Source organism: Ranitomeya variabilis, chromosome 5, assembly GCF_051348905.1.
Source record: "Ranitomeya variabilis isolate aRanVar5 chromosome 5, aRanVar5.hap1, whole genome shotgun sequence".
Lineage (NCBI taxonomy): Eukaryota > Metazoa > Chordata > Amphibia > Anura > Dendrobatidae > Ranitomeya > Ranitomeya variabilis.
Genome location: NC_135236.1, coordinates 409,064,946 through 409,084,535, shown reverse-complemented (window position 1 = coordinate 409,084,535; position 19,590 = coordinate 409,064,946). Strand labels below are relative to the sequence as shown.

Below are 19,590 nucleotides of genomic sequence, written 5' to 3'. Positions count from 1 at the left end.
AAACACAGGAATGAAACAGATTTTAGCAGTGGAGGCCGAATCTTCTCTAGACAGACAGAGGATAGGAAAGGGAATTATGCGGTCAGTATTAAAAACTACAAAAACCACGCAGAGTGTGCAAAAAGACCTCCACACCGACTCACGGTGTGGAGGTGCAGCTCTGCACCCCCAGAGCTTCCAGCTAGCAAGGAAATATAATAGCAAGCTGGACTAGAAACATAGCATGTACTGAGAAATATATTCAAAAACCAATAAACAGCAAATGGACTAGCGAGGACGTAGCTTCTGCTGGAGTAGACAGGTCATCTGAGAAATCCAAGAGAGATCTGAACCAGTACTGAGACATTGACAGCTGGCATGAACTAACGACCTGGGCTGTTATGACCCCAATGGCAGAGGGTCTCAGGAAATAATACCAAGTCTGCAAACACAAAAAACCAGCTCATAGGGCAGTGGTAACCGGGCTGACCATATATCTAATCCTAGCACCACAAATAGAAGTAGCCGGGGAACGTGCCTACGTTGGTTCTAGACGTCTCGCGCCAGCCGGAGAACTAATTAACCCTAGAAGGGAAAAGAAAGACCTTTCTTGCCTCCAGAGAAAGGACCCCAAAAGTTGGATACAAGCCCCCAACAAATAATAACGGTGAGGTAAGAGGAAAAGACAAACAAAGAATGAGCTAGGTATTTAGCAGAGAGAGGCCCACTAGCTAATAGCAGAATATAGTAAGATGACTTATATGGTCAGCAAAAACCCTATTAAAATATCCACACTGGATATTCAAGAACCCCCGAACCGTCTAACGGCCGGGGGGAGAACACCAGCCCCCTAGAGCTTCCAGCAAAGACAGAAATCACATTTAGTACAAGCTGGACAAAAATAGTAGCAAAGCAAGTAACTCAAAAAACAAAGAAGCAAGACTTAGCTTAATTTTGCAAGAGCCAGGACCAGCAGACAGGAGCAACAGAAGGATCTGATTACAACGATGCCAGGCACTGGACTAAGGATCCAGGAAGTTAATATAGCGACACCCCTGGACTAACGACCCAGGTGAGTGCCAAACAGAAGAAAGACAATCCCAGAGTCATACCACTAGTGACCACAAGAGGGAGCCAAAAAGTCTAATTCACAACAGTACCCCCCCCTTAAGGAGGGGTCACCGAACCCTCACCAAGACCACCAGGGCGATCAGGATGAGCAGCGTGAAAGGCACGAACTAAATCGGCCGCATGCACATCAGAGGCAACCACCCAGGAATTATCCTCCTGACCATAGCCCTTCCACTTGACCAGATACTGAAGCCTCCGCCTGGAGAGACGAGAATCCAAGATCTTCTCCACCACGTACTCCAACTCGCCCTCAACCAACACCGGAGCAGGAGGCTCAACAGAAGGAACCACAGGTACAACGTACCGCCACAACAAAGACCTGTGGAACACATTGTGAATGGCAAACGACACAGGAAGATCCAAGCGAAAGGACACAGGATTAAGGATTTCCAATATCTTGTAAGGACCGATGAAGCGAGGCTTAAATTTAGGAGAGGAGACCTTCATAGGAACAAATCGAGAAGACAGCCATACCAAATCCCCAACACGAAGTCGGGGACCCACACCGCGGCGGCGGTTGGCAAAACGCTGAGCCTTCTCTTGTGACAACTTTAAGTTGTCCACCACATGATTCCAGATCTGCTGCAACCTATCCACCACAGAATCTACCCCAGGACAGTCAGAAGGCTCCACCTGTCCCGAGGAAAAACGAGGATGGAAACCAGAGTTGCAGAAAAATGGCGAAACCAATGTAGCGGAACTAGCCCGATTATTAAGGGCAAACTCAGCCAACGGCAAGAAGGTCACCCAATCATCCTGATCCGCAGAAACAAAACACCTCAAATAAGCCAACAGAGTCTGATTAGTTCGCTCCGTTTGTCCATTAGTCTGAGGATGAAAGGCAGACGAAAACGACAACTCAATGCCCATCCTAGCACAAAAGGATCGCCAGAACCTGGAAACAAACTGGGATCCTCTGTCAGACACAATATTCTCAGGAATGCCGTGTAAACGTACCACATTCTGAAAGAACACAGGAACCAGATCGGAAGAGGAAGGCAGTTTAGGCAAAGGTACCAAATGGACCATCTTAGAAAAGCGATCACATACCACCCAGATGACAGACATGCCCTGAGACACTGGGAGATCTGAAATGAAATCCATGGAAATGTGTGTCCAAGGCCTCTTCGGGACAGGCAAGGGCAAGAGCAACCCGCTGGCACGCGAACAGCAAGGCTTAGCTCGAGCACAAGTCCCACAGGACTGCACAAACGACCGCACATCCCGTGACAAGGAAGGCCACCAAAAGGACCTAGCCACCAGATCTCTGGTGCCAAAAATTCCCGGATGCCCTGCCAACACCGAGGAATGAACCTCGGAAATGACTCTGCTGGTCCACTTATCAGGAACAAACAGTCTGTCAGGTGGACAAGAGTCAGGTCTACCAGCCTGAAATCTCCGCAACACACGTCGCAAATCCGGAGAAATGGCTGACAAGATAACTCCCTCTTTAAGAATACCAACTGGTTCTGCGACTCCCGGAGAGTCAGGCACAAAGCTCCTTGAAAGAGCATCAGCCTTCACATTCTTTGAACCTGGTAAATACGAGACCACAAAGTCAAAACGGGAGAAAAACAATGACCAGCGGGCCTGTCTACGATTCAGGCGTTTAGCAGACTCGAGATACATCAAATTTTTGTGATCAGTCAAGACCACCACACGATGCTTAGCACCCTCGAGCCAATGACGCCACTCCTCAAATGCCCACTTCATGGCCAACAACTCCCGATTGCCAACATCATAATTCCGCTCAGCAGGCGAAAACTTCCTCGAGAAAAAGGCACAAGGTCTCATCACAGAGCAACCAGGGCCTCTCTGCGACAAAACGGCCCCTGCCCCAATCTCAGAAGCATCCACTTCAACCTGAAAGGGAAGTGAGACATCAGGCTGGCACAAAACAGGCGCCGAAGTAAACCGGCGCTTCAACTCCTGGAAAGCCTCCACGGCTGCAGGAGCCCAGTTAGCAACATCAGAACCTTTCTTGGTCATATCCGTCAAAGGTTTAACAATGCTAGAAAAATTAGCAATAAAACGACGGTAGAAGTTAGCAAAACCCAAGAACTTCTGAGGACTCTTAACTGACGTGGGTTGAGTCCAATCATGAATAGCACGGACCTTGACTGGGTCCATCTCCACCGCAGAAGGGGAAAAAATAAACCCCAAAAAGGGAACCTTCTGTACTCCAAAGAGACACTTTGAGCCCTTAACAAATAAAGCATTCTCACGCAAAACCTGAAACACCATCCTGACCTGCTCTACATGCGAGTCCCAGTCATCAGAAAAAAACAGAATATCATCCAGATAAACGATCATAAATTTATGCAGATACTTCCGGAAAATATCATGCATAAAGGACTGAAACACTGAAGGAGCATTAGAGAGCCCAAAAGGCATCACCAAGTACTCAAAATGACCTTCGGGCGTATTAAACGCCGTTTTCCATTCATCTCCTCGCTTAATGCGCACAAGGTTGTACGCACCACGAAGATCTATCTTGGTGAACCACTTGGCACCTTTAATTCGGGCAAACAAGTCTGACAACAGAGGCAAAGGATACTGAAATTTAACAGTGATTTTATTCAAAAGCCGATAGTCAATACAAGGTCTCAAAGATCCGTCCTTCTTGGCCACAAAAAAGAATCCCGCACCAAGAAGGGAAGAGGAAGGACGGATATGCCCCTTCTCCAGAGATTCCTTGATATACGAACGCATTGCGGTATGCTCAGGTACAGACAGATTAAATAGTCTTCCCTTAGGAAATTTGCTACCTGGAATCAAATCTATGGCACAGTCACAGTCCCTATGAGGAGGCAGAGCACTGGACTTGGACTCGCTGAACACATCCTGATAATCAGACAAATACTCAGGAACTTCCGAAGGAGTAGAGGAAGCAATAGACACCGGTGGGGAATCACCATGAATACCCTGACAGCCCCAACTTGACACAGACATTGCCTTCCAATCCAAGACTGGATTATGAGTCTGTAACCATGGCAACCCCAAAACGACCAAATCATGCATTTTATGCAGAACAAGAAAACGAATCACCTCCCGATGTTCAGGAGTCATGCCCATGGTTACCTGTGTCCAAAACTGCGGTTTATTTTCCGCCAATGGCGTAGCATCAATACCCCTCAGAGGGATAGGATTAACCAATGGCTCAAGAACAAAACTACAGCGCTTGGCAAATGACAGATCCATAAGACTCAGGGCAGCACCTGAATCCACAAACGCCATAACAGGGTAAGAGGACAATGAGCAAATTAAAGTCACAGACAAAATAAATTTAGGTTGCAAATTACCAATGGCGACAGGACTAACAACTAGGGTTGAGCGAAACGGGTCGATCATTTTCAAAAGTCGCCGACTTTTGGCTAAGTCGGCGTCTCATGAAACCCGATCCGACCCCTGTGCTTGTCGGCCATGCGGTACGCGACTTTCGCGCCAAAGTCGCGTTTCAATGACGCGAAAAGCGCCATTTCTCAGCCAATGAAGGTGAACGCAGAGTGTGGGCAGCGTGATGACATAGGTCCTGGTCCCCACCATCTTAGAGAAGGGCATTGCAGTGATTGGCTTGCTGTCTGCGGCGTCACAGGGGCTATAAAGGGGCGTTCCCGCCGACCGCCATCTTACTGCTGCTGATCTGAGCTTAGGGAGAGGTTGCTGCCGCTTCGTCAGAATCAGGGAGAGCGTTAGGCAGGGTCCACTAACCACCAAACCGCTTGTGCTGCAGCGATTTCCACTGTCCAACACCACCTTCGGTGTGCAGGGACAGTGGAAGCTATTTTTTTTTTTTTTTCCCCTCAGCGCTGTAGCTCATTGGGCTGCCCTAGAAGGCTCCCTGATAGCTGTATTGCTGTGTGTACGCCACTGTGGAAACCAACTGCTTTTATCAAAGCACATATCCTCTTGTTCCTTCCTTTCTGCACAGCTATCTTTTTTGTTTGTCCACACTTTTTATTTAATTTGTGCATCAGTCCACTCCTATTGCTGCCTGCCATACCTGGCTGAGATTACTGCAGGGGAGATAGTAATTGTAGGACAGTCCCTGTTTTTTTTTTTTTTGTTTTTTTTTGTGGGAGATTAAGATTGGCATTTCTGCTACAGTGCCATCCCTGTGTGTGCCATCTCTCACTGAGTGGGCCATAGAAAGCCTATTTATTTTTTCCTTCATTTGTGTTCTAAAATCTACCTCAACACAAAAACACTACATCAATCAGTGGGAGAAAAATATTGGCCTCAGTCAGGGCTTGTGTGCCACTGCTGTGTGTGCTATCTCTCATTCAGTGGGCTATAGAAAGCCTATTTATTTATTTTTTTTTTTTAAATATTATTTGGTTTCTAAAGTCTCCCTGAAACAAAAAAAATACCTAAAAAAACAGTGGGAGAGTAATATTGCCCTTTCAGCTTGTGTGCCAGTCTTGACTCCTGGGTGTGCCACCTCTGTCCCTCTCATTCAGTGGGCCATAGAAAGCCTTGTTTTTTTGTTTTTTTTTTAATATTATTTGGTTTCTAAAGTCTCCCTGAAAATAAAAAAAAAATACATAAAAAAACAGTGGGAGAGTAATATTGCCATTTCAGCTTGTGTGCCAGTCTTGACTCCTGGGTGTGCCACCTCTGTCCCTCTCATTCAGTGGGCCATAGAAAGCCTTGTTTTTTTGTTTTTTTTTTAATATTATTTGGTTTCTAAAGTCTCCCTGAAAATAAAAAAAAAAATACATAAAAAAACAGTGGGAGAGTAATATTGCCATTTCAGCTTGTGTGCCAGTCTTGACTCCTGGGTGTGCCACCTCTGTCCCTCTCATTCAGTGGGCCATAGAAAGCCTTGTTTTTTTGTTTTTTTTTTAATATTATTTGGTTTCTAAAGTCTCCCTGAAAATAAAAAAAAAATACATAAAAAAACAGTGGGAGAGTAATATTGCCCTTTCAGCTTGTGTGCCAGTCTTGACTCCTGGGTGTGCCACCTCTGTCCCTCTCATTCAGTGGGCCATAGAAAGCCTTGTTTTTTTGTTTTTTTTTTTAATATTATTTGGTTTCTAAAGTCTCCCTGAAAATAAAAAAAAAAATACATAAAAAAAACAGTGGGAGAGTAATATTGCCATTTCAGCTTGTGTGCCAGTCTTGACTCCTGGGTGTGCCACCTCTGTCCCTCTCATTCAGTGGGCCATAGAAAGCCTTGTTTTTTTGTTTTTTTTTTAATATTATTTGGTTTCTAAAGTCTCCCTGAAAATAAAAAAAAAATACATAAAAAAACAGTGGGAGAGTAATATTGCCATTTCAGCTTGTGTGCCAGTCTTGACTCCTGGGTGTGCCACCTCTCTCTCTAATTGTGGGCCATAGAAAGCCTTTTTATTTTTTTCCTTCATTTGTGTTTTAAAATCAACCTCAACACAAAAACACTACATCAATCAGTGGGAGAAAAATATTGGCCTCAGTCAGGGCTTGTGTGCCACTCCTGTGCGTGCCATCTCTCATTCAGTGGGCCATAGAAAGCCTTGTTTTTTTGTTTTTTTTTTAATATTATTTGGTTTCTAAAGTCTCCCTGAAAATAAAAAAAAAAATACCTAAAAAAACAGTGGGAGAGTAATATTGCCCTTTCAGCTTGTGTGCCAGTCTTCACTCCTGGGTGTGCCACCTCTGTCCCTCTCATTCAGTGGGCCATAGAAAGCCTTGTTTTTTTTTTTTTTAATATTATTTGGTTTCTAAAGTCTCCCTGAAAATAAAAAAAAAAATACATAAAAAAACAGTGGGAGAGTAATATTGCCATTTCAGCTTGTGTGCCAGTCTTGACTCCTGGGTGTGCCACCTCTGTCCCTCTCATTCAGTGGGCCATAGAAAGCCTTGTTTTTGTTTTTTTTTTAATATTATTTGGTTTCTAAAGTCTCCCTGAAAATAAAAAAAAAAAAAACATAAAAAAACAGTGGGAGAGTAATATTGCCCTTTCAGCTTGTGTGCCAGTCTTGACTCCTGGGTGTGCCACCTCTGTCCCTCTCATTCAGTGGGCCATAGAAAGCCTTGTTTTTTTGTTTTTTTTTTAATATTATTTGGTTTCTAAAGTCTCCCTGAAAATAAAAAAAAAAATACATAAAAAAACAGTGGGAGAGTAATATTGCCATTTCAGCTTGTGTGCCAGTCTTGACTCCTGGGTGTGCCACCTCTGTCCCTCTCATTCAGTGGGCCATAGAAAGCCTTGTTTTTTTGTTTTTTTTTTAATATTATTTGGTTTCTAAAGTCTCCCTGAAAATAAAAAAAAAATACATAAAAAAACAGTGGGAGAGTAATATTGCCATTTCAGCTTGTGTGCCAGTCTTGACTCCTGGGTGTGCCACCTCTGTCCCTCTCATTCAGTGGGCCATAGAAAGCCTTGTTTTTTTGTTTTTTTTTTAATATTATTTGGTTTCTAAAGTCTCCCTGAAAATAAAAAAAAAAATACCTAAAAAAACAGTGGGAGAGTAATATTGCCCTTTCAGCTTGTGTGCCAGTCTTCACTCCTGGGTGTGCCACCTCTGTCCCTCTCATTCAGTGGGCCATAGAAAGCCTTGTTTTTTTTTTTTTTAATATTATTTGGTTTCTAAAGTCTCCCTGAAAATAAAAAAAAAAATACATAAAAAAACAGTGGGAGAGTAATATTGCCATTTCAGCTTGTGTGCCAGTCTTGACTCCTGGGTGTGCCACCTCTGTCCCTCTCATTCAGTGGGCCATAGAAAGCCTTGTTTTGTTTTTTTTTTTAATATTATTTGGTTTCTAAAGTCTCCCTGAAAATAAAAAAAAAAAAAACATAAAAAAACAGTGGGAGAGTAATATTGCCCTTTCAGCTTGTGTGCCAGTCTTGACTCCTGGGTGTGCCACCTCTGTCCCTCTCATTCAGTGGGCCATAGAAAGCCTTGTTTTTTTTTTTTTTTTTTAATATTATTTGGTTTCTAAAGTCTCCCTGAAAATAAAAAAAAAATACATAAAAAAACAGTGGGAGAGTAATATTGCCCTTTCAGCTTGTGTGCCAGTCTTGACTCCTGGGTGTGCCACCTCTGTCCCTCTCATTCAGTGGGCCATAGAAAGCCTTGTTTTTTTTTTTTTTTTTTAATATTATTTGGTTTCTAAAGTCTCACAGAGAAAAAAAAAAAAATAAATTAGGTGGGAGATTAATATTGACATTAGTGCTTGAGTGACAGTCCTGCGTGTGTGTCATCTCTGTGATTTGGTGTCACAGAAAACAGAGTGTGTAACATTGTGCCTGATTTTCCTTGTGGTCTCACCAACCTGTTAAGGGATATTGAAATCATACTGAAGTTATAGCTCACCGTGTAAGTTGTTTGACAGCAACAAATAAAGTTAGTTTGGTTACGATTTTTAAACAATGAGGAAGTCTGGTGCAAGAGGTCGTCGTGGGCGTTCATTGTCAGCTGGTAATGATGGTAGTGGTAGTGGAGCATCAGGTGGTCGTGGGGATAAAAATATTCCACCTAAGTCTGGAGTTGTGGAGCCAGTTTCGTCGTCAGGCTACACAAGGCCTCGAACGCTCTCTTTTCTGGGAGTAGGAAAACCGCTTTTAAAGGCGGAGCAGCAACAGCAAGTTTTGGCTTACATTGCAGACTCAGCCTCTAGCTCTTTTGCCTCCTCTTCCGAAACTGGTAAATGTAAAAGCAGCGCGTCGCTTGTGGATGTTCACGGTCAGGGACAAGTCGCTTCCTTGTCCTCCTCAGCAAAAACTACAACAAGAGAGAAGGATGCAGCAGGCGACACAACGGGTCACTCCATGGAGCTCTTTACACATACCGTCCCTGGCTTAGAAAGTGAAACATTTAACAGGCCATGCCCATTACAAGTAGATTCTGACATGGAGTGCACTGATGCACAGCCACAGCCAGAGTACTATGCTGCTCCTTTGACTCAGACCACCACATTGCCCTCTCAGGGTACAGATCCACAATCAGACCCTGATGAGACTATGTTGCCCCGCCACGAACGCTATACCACCGACCGACACAGTGACACAGACGAAGTTGCACACGAGCTCGAAGAGGAGGTAATAGATGACCCAGTTATTGACCCCGATTGGCAGCCATTGGGGGAACAGGGTGCAGGCGGCAGTAGTTCAGAAGCGGAGGTGGAGGAGGGGCCGCAGCAGGCATCAACATCGCAACAGGTTCCATCTGCCGGGCCCGTATCTGGCCCAAAACGCGTGTCAAAGCCAAAACCTGTTGGAGGACAGCGTGGCCATCCGGTTAAAGCTCAGTCTGCAATCCCTGAAAAGGGATCCGAGTCTAGGAAGAGTGCAGTCTGGCATTTTTTTAAACAACATCCAACTGATCAGCGCAAAGTCATCTGTCAAAAATGTTCAACTAGCTTAAGCAGAGGTCAGAATCTGAAAAGTCTAAATACTAGTTGCATGCATAGACACTTAACCACCATGCATTTTCAAGCCTGGACTAACTACCAAACGTCCCTTAAGGTTGTAGCACCCTCGGCCAATGAAGCTAGTCAGCAACGCAACATCCCTTCCGTCACTGTAAGGCCACCATTTTCCGCACCACCGGCAGTATCTGTGCAGGTTTCTTTGCCAGCCAAAAGCAGTCAGGGTCAGGGAATCACCAGTTTAGTAGGAGGAAATATTGCATCTAGGGCACCGGCGGAAACAATACCGTCTCCAACCGTCTCTCAGTCTGCCATGTACACCGGCACACCCGAAAGTTCCACGATCTCCTGCTCTCCAGTCCAGCTCACCCTACATGAGACTCTGGTTAGAAAAAGGAAGTACTTATCCTCGCATCCGCGTACACAGGGTTTTAACGCCCACATAGCTAGACTAATCTCGTTAGAGATGATGCCCTACCGTTTAGTTGAAAGCGAAGCTTTTAAAGCCCTGATGGAGTACGCTGAACCACGATACGAGCTACCTAGTCGACACTTTTTTTCCAGAAAAGCCATCCCAGCCCTGCACCAGCATGTTAAACAGCGCATCGTCCATGCACTTAGGCAATCTGTGAGTACAAAGGTGCACCTGACTACAGATGCATGGACCAGTAGGCATGGCCAGGGACGTTATGTGTCCATCACGGCACACTGGGTGAATGTGGTGGATGCAGGGTCCACAGGCGACATCAATTTAGGGACAGTTGTGCCTAGCCCACGGTCTAGGAAACAGTTGGCTGTAGGCGTTCGCACCCCCTCCTCCTCCTCCTCGTCCTCCTGCAGAAGCTACAGCTCTTCCACAGAACGCAGTCGGCCAACCACTCCATCGGCAGATGACACTGTTGCACACCAGTTGTCCCATTATGGGCCAGCTACTGCCAAGCGTCAGCAGGCTGTATTGGCTATGAAGTGTTTGGGCGACAACAGACACACCGCGGAAGTTCTGTCCGAGTTCTTGCAACAAGAAACGCAGTCGTGGCTGGGCACAGTAGATCTTGAGGCAGGCAAGGTAGTGAGTGATAACGGAAGGAATTTCATGGCTGCCATCTCCCTTTCCCAACTGAAACACATTCCTTGCCTGGCTCACACCTTAAACCTGGTGGTGCAGTGCTTATTGAAAACTTATCCTGGGTTCTCCGACCTGCTCCTCAAAGTGCGTGCACTTTGCTCACATATCCGACGTTCGCCTGTACACGCCAGCCGTATGCAGACCTATCAGCGGTCTTTGAACCTTCCCCAGCATCGCCTAATCATAGACGTTGCAACAAGGTGGAACTCAACACTGCACATGCTTCAGAGACTGTGCGAACAGAGGCGTGCTGTTATTTATTTGTGGGAGGATACACGGGCAGGCAGTAGGATGGCAGACATGGAGTTGTCAGGTGTGCAGTGGTCGAAGATACAAGACATGTGTCAAGTCCTTCAGTGTTTTGAGGAATGCACACGGCTGGTTAGTGCAGACAACGCCGTAATAAGCATGAGCATCCCCCTAATGCGTCTGCTGATGCAAAGTTTGACGCACATAAAGGAGCAGGCGTCTGCACCAGAGGAAGAGGGAAGCCTTGATGACAGTCAGCCATTGTCTGGTCAGGGCAGTGTACAGGACGAGGTAGCGGGCGAAGAGGAGGTGGAGGACGAGGAGGATGATGGGGATGAGTATATTTTTAATGCGGAAACTTTCACGGGGGCACAGGAAATTGGTTGCGTGTCACGGCCGGGTTCTGGTTTTTTGAGGGACACAAGTGACGTAGATTTGCCTGCAACTGCCCCTCAACCAATCACAACCGGAGATTTGACAACTGGAACTTTGGCCCACATGGCGGATTATGCCTTACGTATCCTAAAAAGGGACACACGCATTACGAAAATGATGAACGATGACGATTACTGGTTGGCCTGCCTCCTTGATCCACGCTATAAAGGCAAATTGCAAAATATTATGCCACATGAGAACTTGGAACTAATATTAGCAACCAAACAATCAACTCTTGTTGACCGTTTGCTTCAGGCATTCCCAGCACACAGCGCACGTGATCGTTCTCACACGAGCTCCAGGGGGCAGCAGACTAGGAGTGTTAGGGGTGCACACATCAGAAGTGGCGTTGGACAGAGGGGTTTTCTGACCAGGTTGTGGAGTGATTTTGCTATGACCGCAGACAGGACAGGTACTGCTGCATCAATTGAAAGTGACAGGAGACAACATTTGTCCAGTATGGTTACTAACTATTTTTCATCCCTTATCGATGTTCTCCCTCAACCGTCATTCCCATTTGATTACTGGGCCTCCAAATTAGACACCTGGCCAGAATTGGCAGAATATGCATTGCAGGAGCTTGCTTGCCCGGCAGCAAGTGTCCTATCAGAAAGAGTATTCAGTGCTGCAGGGTCAATATTAACCGAAAAAAGGACTCGTCTGGCTACCCAAAATGTTGACGATCTAACATTCATTAAAATGAACCACAACTGGATTTCAAAATCTTTTGCCCCACCTTGCCCGGCCGACACCTAGCTTTCCTATGAAAAGCTCTTGCCTGTGAATTACTTTTCTAATGTCTAATTTGCTGCTGCAGATTGTACAGCATACGACATGTTTACACCTCCCTAAATGGCCAAACTCCCCACACGGGGCCGTGGTATCGCGACTTGGCGCAAGCACCCGTGAGACTGCTGTTTGTCTGAAGAGGTGGGTGTGCTCGCTTTTGGTTGACGGCATTGCTACTGGGTCCCTCATAGTACAATGTAGTGTCTCTGGCGGTGGTGGTGCGCACCCAACGTCAGACACACCGTTGTAACATGAGTGGCCCTGGGGCGGTCCCGCCGGCCTCAAGAGAGTTCCCCCCTACCCCAGCTCAAACTGGGCTCTACCACGTGCAAAATTATGTCGCACAGCTCCACCAATCTTTAGTCTATTCGCTGACATCATTCAATGTCTGGCACTGACAATACAAATTTGTAGACATCTATGATGCAACTTAAAGTAGTCTGTGTCTGTGTCCTATATTGGCACCATTAAATAGTTACTGCCAAATTACTATGTCAGAAACACAGCAGATGAGCCCACCCCTGTACCTAAGTATGCCACCTTTTTTTTTGTTTTGGTTGTTTTGCGAGACATTAACATCTATTTATATTTTGGGAGTACTGGGACAGACACTCCTTGCACTACTCCTCCACTCAGCACCAAGCTGCCTGCCCGTGTATCCATGTAACCGCTGTAAAACTGCCATGAGCCTATTGTTTGTTATTTTAGGCCTTTGAAGCCTTTCTGCGCTCCCTCCTTCCACTAGTCCTCCACTGACCAGACCACTGCTGCCCGTGTACCCCTGGAACCAATTTTAAAGTGCCTACAGCCAGCCCATTTTATTGTGTTAGGCCTTCGAAGCCTGTCTGCGGTCCCTCCTTCCACTAGGCCTCCACTGACCAGACCACTGCTGCCCGTGTACCCCTGGAACCAATTTTAAAGTGCCTACAGCCAGCCCATTTTATTGTGTTAGGCCTTCGAAGCCTGTCTGCGGTCCCTCCTTCCACTAGGCCTCCACTGACCAGACCACTGCTGCCCGTGTACCCCTGGAACCAATTTTAAAGTGCCTACAGCCAGCCCATTTTATTGTGTTAGGCCTTCGAAGCCTGTCTGCGGTCCATACTTTAAATACTCCTCCACTCACCACCAAGCTGCCTGCCCGTGTATCCATGTAACCGCTGTAAAACTGCCATGAGCCTATTGTTTGTTATTTTAGGCCTTTGAAGCCTTTCTGCGCTCCCTCCTTCCACTAGTCCTCCACTGACCAGACCACTGCTGCCCGTGTACCCCTGGAACCAATTTTAAAGTGCCTACAGCCAGCCCATTTTATTGTGTTAGGCCTTCGAAGCCTGTCTGCGGTCCCTCCTTCCACTAGGCCTCCACTGACCAGACCACTGCTGCCCGTGTACCCCTGGAACCAATTTTAAAGTGCCTACAGCCAGCCCATTTTATTGTATTAGGCCTTCGAAGCCTGTCTGCGGTCCATACTTTAAATACTCCTCCACTCACCACCAAGCTGCCTGCCCGTGTATCCATGTAACCGCTGTAAAACTGCCATGAGCCTATTGTTTGTTATTTTAGGCCTTTGATAGCCTGTCTGCGGTCCCTACTCCTCCACTCAGCACCAAGCTGCCTGCCCGTGTATCCATGTAACCGCTGTAAAACTGCCATGAGCCTATTGTTTGTTATTTTAGGCCTTTGAAGCCTTTCTGCGCTCCCTCCTTCCACTAGTCCTCCACTGACCAGACCACTGCTGCCCGTGTACCCCTGGAACCAATTTTAAAGTGCCTACAGCCAGCCCATTTTATTGTGTTAGGCCTTCGAAGCCTGTCTGCGGTCCATACTTTAAATACTCCTCCACTCACCACCAAGCTGCCTGCCCGTGTATCCATGTAACCGCTGTAAAACTGCCATGAGCCTATTGTTTGTTATTTTAGGCCTTTGAAGCCTTTCTGCGCTCCCTCCTTCCACTAGTCCTCCACTGACCAGACCACTGCTGCCCGTGTACCCCTGGAACCAATTATAAAGTGCCTACAGCCAGCCCATTTTATTATGTTAGGCCTTTGAAGCCTGTCTGCGGTCCCTACTTTAAATACTCCTCCACTCACCACCAAGCTGCCTGCCCGTGTATCCATGTAACCGATTTCAAACTGCCATGACTGCCTACTGTTTGTTATTTTAGGCCTTTGTGAGCCTGTCTGCGGCCCCTACTTGCAATACTCCTCCACTGACCACAATGCTGCCTGGAGTGCCTGCCTGTGTATCCATGTAACCGATTTCAAACTGCCATGACTGCCTACTGTTTGTTATTTTAGGCCTTTGTGAGCCTGTCTGCGGCCCCTACTTGCAATACTCCTCCACTGACCACAATGCTGCCTGGAGTGCCTGCCTGTGTATCCATGTAACCGATTTCAAACTGCCATGACTGCCTACTGTTTGTTATTTTAGGCCTTTGTGAGCCTGTCTGCGGCCCCTACTTGCAATACTCCTCCACTGACCACACCAATGCTGCCCGTGTACCCCTGGAACCTATTTAAAAGTTCATAGAGCCTAGTTATATATTTTATTTACTATTAATAAGGCCATGATGGACTACGCTGTACCACGCTACAAGCTAACCAGTCGACACTTCTTTTGCGAGAAAAGCCATCCCAACCCTCCACCAGCTTGTAGAAGACCGCATTGTCCATGCACTCTGGCAATCTGTGAGTACAAAGGTGCACCTGACAACAGACGCATGGACCTGTAGGCATGGCCACGGAAGATTACGTGTCCATTACGGCACAATGGGTTAATGTGTTGGATGCATGGTCCACAGAGGACAGCCTACTAAGTATGTCTGCAGTCCATAATTCAAATTGTCCTCCACTGTCTAAATCGGAGCTTCCACCTTCTGGCTTTCGGCCTATAGTATCAGAAATTAAACTGCATTTGGCCTTCAACTTTGGTTACGGCCTACTAACGGCTTCTGCCCCTCCCTGGTGTTGCCCACAACTAAATAAAGCTGAGCTTCAACCTTCCGGCTCTCATTAAGTGGTTTTGAAAAAACAAAATGGTGGATAGGGCCTACTAACGGCTTCTGCCCCTCCCTGGTGTTGCCCTCAACTAAATAAAGCTGAGCTTCAACCTTCCGGCTCTCATTAAGTGGTTTTGAAAAAACAAAATGGTGGATAGGGCCTACTAACGGCTTCTGCCCCTCCCTGGTGTTGCCCTCAACTAAATAAAGCTGAGCTTCAACCTTCCGGCTCTCATTAAGTGGTTTTGAAAAAACAAAATGGTGGATAGGGCCTACTAACGGCTTCTGCCCCTCCCTGGTGTTGCCCACAACTAAATAAAGCTGAGCTTCAACCTTCCGGCTCTCATTAAGTGGTTTTGAAAAAACAAAATGGTGGATAGGGCCTACTAACGGCTTCTGCCCCTCCCTGGTGTTGCCCTCAACTAAATAAAGCTGAGCTTCAACCTTCCGGCTCTCATTAAGTGGTTTTGAAAAAACAAAATGGTGGATAGGGCCTACTAACGGCTTCTGCCCCTCCCTGGTGTTGCCCTCAACTAAATAAAGCTGAGCTTCAACCTTCCGGCTCTCATTAAGTGGTTTTGAAAAAACAAAATGGTGGATAGGGCCTACTAACGGCTTCTTCCCCTCCCTGGTGTTGCCCTCAACTAAATAAAGCTGAGCTTCAACCTTCCGGCTATCATTAAGTGGTTTTGAAAAAACAAAATGGTGGATAGGGCCTACTAACGGCTTCTTCCCCTCCCTGGTGTTGCCCTCAACTAAATAAAGCTGAGCTTCAACCTTCCGGCTCTCATTAAGTGGTTTTGAAAAAACAAAATGGTGGATAGGGCCTACTAACGGCTTCTGCCCCTCCCTGGTGTTGCCCTCAACTAAATAAAGCTGAGCTTCAACCTTCCGGCTCTCATTAAGTGGTTTTGAAAAAACAAAATGGTGGATAGGGCCTACTAACGACTTCTGCCCCTCCCTGGTGTTGCCCTCAACTAAATAAAGCTGAGCTTCAACCTTCCGGCTCTCATTAAGTGGTTTTGAAAAAACAAAATGGTGGATAGGGCCTACTAACGGCTTCTGCCCCTCCCTGGTGTTGCCCACAACTAAATAAAGCTGAGCTTCAACCTTCCGGCTCTCATTAAGTGGTTTTGAAAAAACAAAATGGTGGATAGGGCCTACTAACGGCTTCTGCCCCTCCCTGGTGTTGCCCACAACTAAATAAAGCTGAGCTTCAACCTTCCGGCTCTCATTAAGTGGTTTTGAAAAAACAAAATGGTGGATAGGGCCTACTAACGGCTTCTGCCCCTCCCTGGTGTTGCCCTCAACTAAATAAAGCTGAGCTTCAACCTTCCGGCTCTCATTAAGTGGTTTTGAAAAAACAAAATGGTGGATAGGGCCTACTAACGGCTTCTGCCCCTCCCTGGTGTTGCCCACAACTAAATAAAGCTGAGCTTCAACCTTCCGGCTCTCATTAAGTGGTTTTGAAAAAACAAAATGGTGGATAGGGCCTACTAACGGCTTCTGCCCCTCCCTGGTGTTGCCCACAACTAAATAAAGCTGAGCTTCAACCTTCCGGCTCTCATTAAGTGGTTTTGAAAAAACAAAATGGTGGATAGGGCCTACTAACGGCTTCTGCCCCTCCCTGGTGTTGCCCTCAACTAAATAAAGCTGAGCTTCAACCTTCCGGCTCTCATTAAGTGGTTTTGAAAAAACAAAATGGTGGATAGGGCCTACTAACGGCTTCTTCCCCTCCCTGGTGTTGCCCTCAACTAAATAAAGCTGAGCTTCAACCTTCCGGCTATCATTAAGTGGTTTTGAAAAAACAAAATGGTGGATAGGGCCTACTAACGGCTTCTTCCCCTCCCTGGTGTTGCCCTCAACTAAATAAAGCTGAGCTTCAACCTTCCGGCTCTCATTAAGTGGTTTTGAAAAAACAAAATGGTGGATAGGGCCTACTAACGGCTTCTGCCCCTCCCTGGTGTTGCCCTCAACTAAATAAAGCTGAGCTTCAACCTTCCGGCTCTCATTAAGTGGTTTTGAAAAAACAAAATGGTGGATAGGGCCTACTAACGACTTCTGCCCCTCCCTGGTGTTGCCCTCAACTAAATAAAGCTGAGCTTCAACCTTCCGGCTCTCATTAAGTGGTTTTGAAAAAACAAAATGGTGGATAGGGCCTACTAACGGCTTCTGCCCCTCCCTGGTGTTGCCCACAACTAAATAAAGCTGAGCTTCAACCTTCCGGCTCTCATTAAGTGGTTTTGAAAAAACAAAATGGTGGATAGGGCCTACTAACGGCTTCTGCCCCTCCCTGGTGTTGCCCACAACTAAATAAAGCTGAGCTTCAACCTTCCGGCTCTCATTAAGTGGTTTTGAAAAAACAAAATGGTGGATAGGGCCTACTAACGGCTTCTGCCCCTCCCTGGTGTTGCCCTCAACTAAATAAAGCTGAGCTTCAACCTTCCGGCTCTCATTAAGTGGTTTTGAAAAAACAAAATGGTGGATAGGGCCTACTAACGGCTTCTGCCCCTCCCTGGTGTTGCCCACAACTAAATAAAGCTGAGCTTCAACCTTCCGGCTCTCATTAAGTGGTTTTGAAAAAACAAAATGGTGGATAGGGCCTACTAACGGCTTCTGCCCCTCCCTGGTGTTGCCCTCAACTAAATAAAGCTGAGCTTCAACCTTCCGGCTCTCATTAAGTGGTTTTGAAAAAACAAAATGGTGGATAGGGCCTACTAACGACTTCTGCCCCTCCCTGGTGTTGCCCTCAACTAAATAAAGCTGAGCTTCAACCTTCCGGCTCTCATTAAGTGGTTTTGAAAAAACAAAATGGTGGATAGGGCCTACTAACGGCTTCTGCCCCTCCCTGGTGTTGCCCACAACTAAATAAAGCTGAGCTTCAACCTTCCGGCTCTCATTAAGTGGTTTTGAAAAAACAAAATGGTGGATAGGGCCTACTAACGGCTTCTGCCCCTCCCTGGTGTTGCCCACAACTAAATAAAGCTGAGCTTCAACCTTCCGGCTCTCATTAAGTGGTTTTGAAAAAACAAAATGGTGGTTAGGGCCTACTAACGGCTTCTGCCCCTCCCTGGTGTTGTCCTCAACTGAACAAAGCTGAGCTTCCACATTCTGCCTTTCGCCCTATACTATCAGATATTAAACTGCATTTGGCCTACTAGTGTGGTTAGGCCCTTGAAACAGTGTCTGCTGCTCTTGGGTTTGCTACTCCACTGAACAAAGCAATGCCGCCTGTTTAGTCCTGTTACCAATTTTGAACTGCATTTAGCCTACTTTATTCTTTGGCCCTATATCTGTTTCCTCCTCATCCTGCCCATTGCCCAGCCACTGCTAAATGAGTCTGCTGGTACATTGACCTAGACCACTACATTCCCCTTGTACTCTACACAGCCAGAATCTGACCCTGCTGAAAGTAAGGTTCCCCTTCTCGCATGTTATACCACCTTACACAGGGACAAAGAGGAAGGTGCAGATGAAAGTGCAGGTTCCTTCATCAGGTGGGGGGGGCATACTCGTTGGCGACGTCACTGGCACAGGGCCCCTCAGAGTACGCAAAAGTGTCGCTGCTGGTGGGAGGCGCCCCCGCCATGCAAACACACCGCCGTACTTTGAGGGGCCCTGTGCCAGTGCCAATGCGAACGAGTGGGCCCCCCCCTGCTTGCTCAGGATCACAGCACTTGCAACGTTTAAATACTTACCTTTCCCTGCAACACCGCCGTGACGTAGTCCGCATTTCCTGGGCCCACGAAAAAATTGAGCCAGCCCTACTCCCCCCACAACTTTTGCCAAATGACCCCCAATTCCCTATGCCCAACTATTATTATAAAGTTAATTACGATTGGCAAGCTTCAGAAACAAGAATGGATGTTTTTGGCATTAAAATGGGCACTGTAGGTGTTTTCCTGGCCTCCACTCACTGCCGACTATGCTTCCCCATTGACTTGCATTGGGTTTCGTGTTTCGGTCGATCCCCGACTTTTAGCGATAATCGGCCGACTGCACTCGACTCGACTCTGGACAAAATCGGGTTTCCCAAAACCCTACTCGATCTTAAAAAAATGAAAGTCGCTCAACCCTACTAACAACCCTTGTTAGGCGTTTAGAGCATGCTGATATAACATGTGTAGAATCACCACAGTAAAAACACAACCCATTCTGACGTCTATGATTTTTCCGCTCATTTCTGGTCTGAATTCTATCACATTGCATCAAATCAGGTGTTTGTTTAGACAACACCACCAGAGGATTAGCAGTTTTGCGCTCCCGCAAACGCCGGTCAATTTGAATAGCCAGCGCCATGGAATCATTCAGACTTGTAGGAATGGAGAAACCCACCATCACATTCTTAATGGCTTCAGAAAGGCCATTTCTGAAGTTTGCGGCCAGAGCACACTCATTCCACTGAGTAAGCACGGACCATTTCCGAAATTTTTGGCAATACACTTCAGCTTCATCCTGGCCCTGAGAAATAGCCAGCAAGGCTTTTTCTGCCTGAACCTCAAGATTGGGTTCCTCGTAAAGCAATCCGAGCGCC

General features: G+C 46.6%; 1 protein-coding gene across 2 annotated transcripts in view; it reads left to right on the top strand.

The window, feature by feature from the left end:
* TMEM117 (transmembrane protein 117) overlaps window positions 1–19,590 on the top strand; it is a 606,553-nt gene that overhangs the window by 24,195 nt on the left and 562,768 nt on the right. The window lies entirely within an intron of this gene.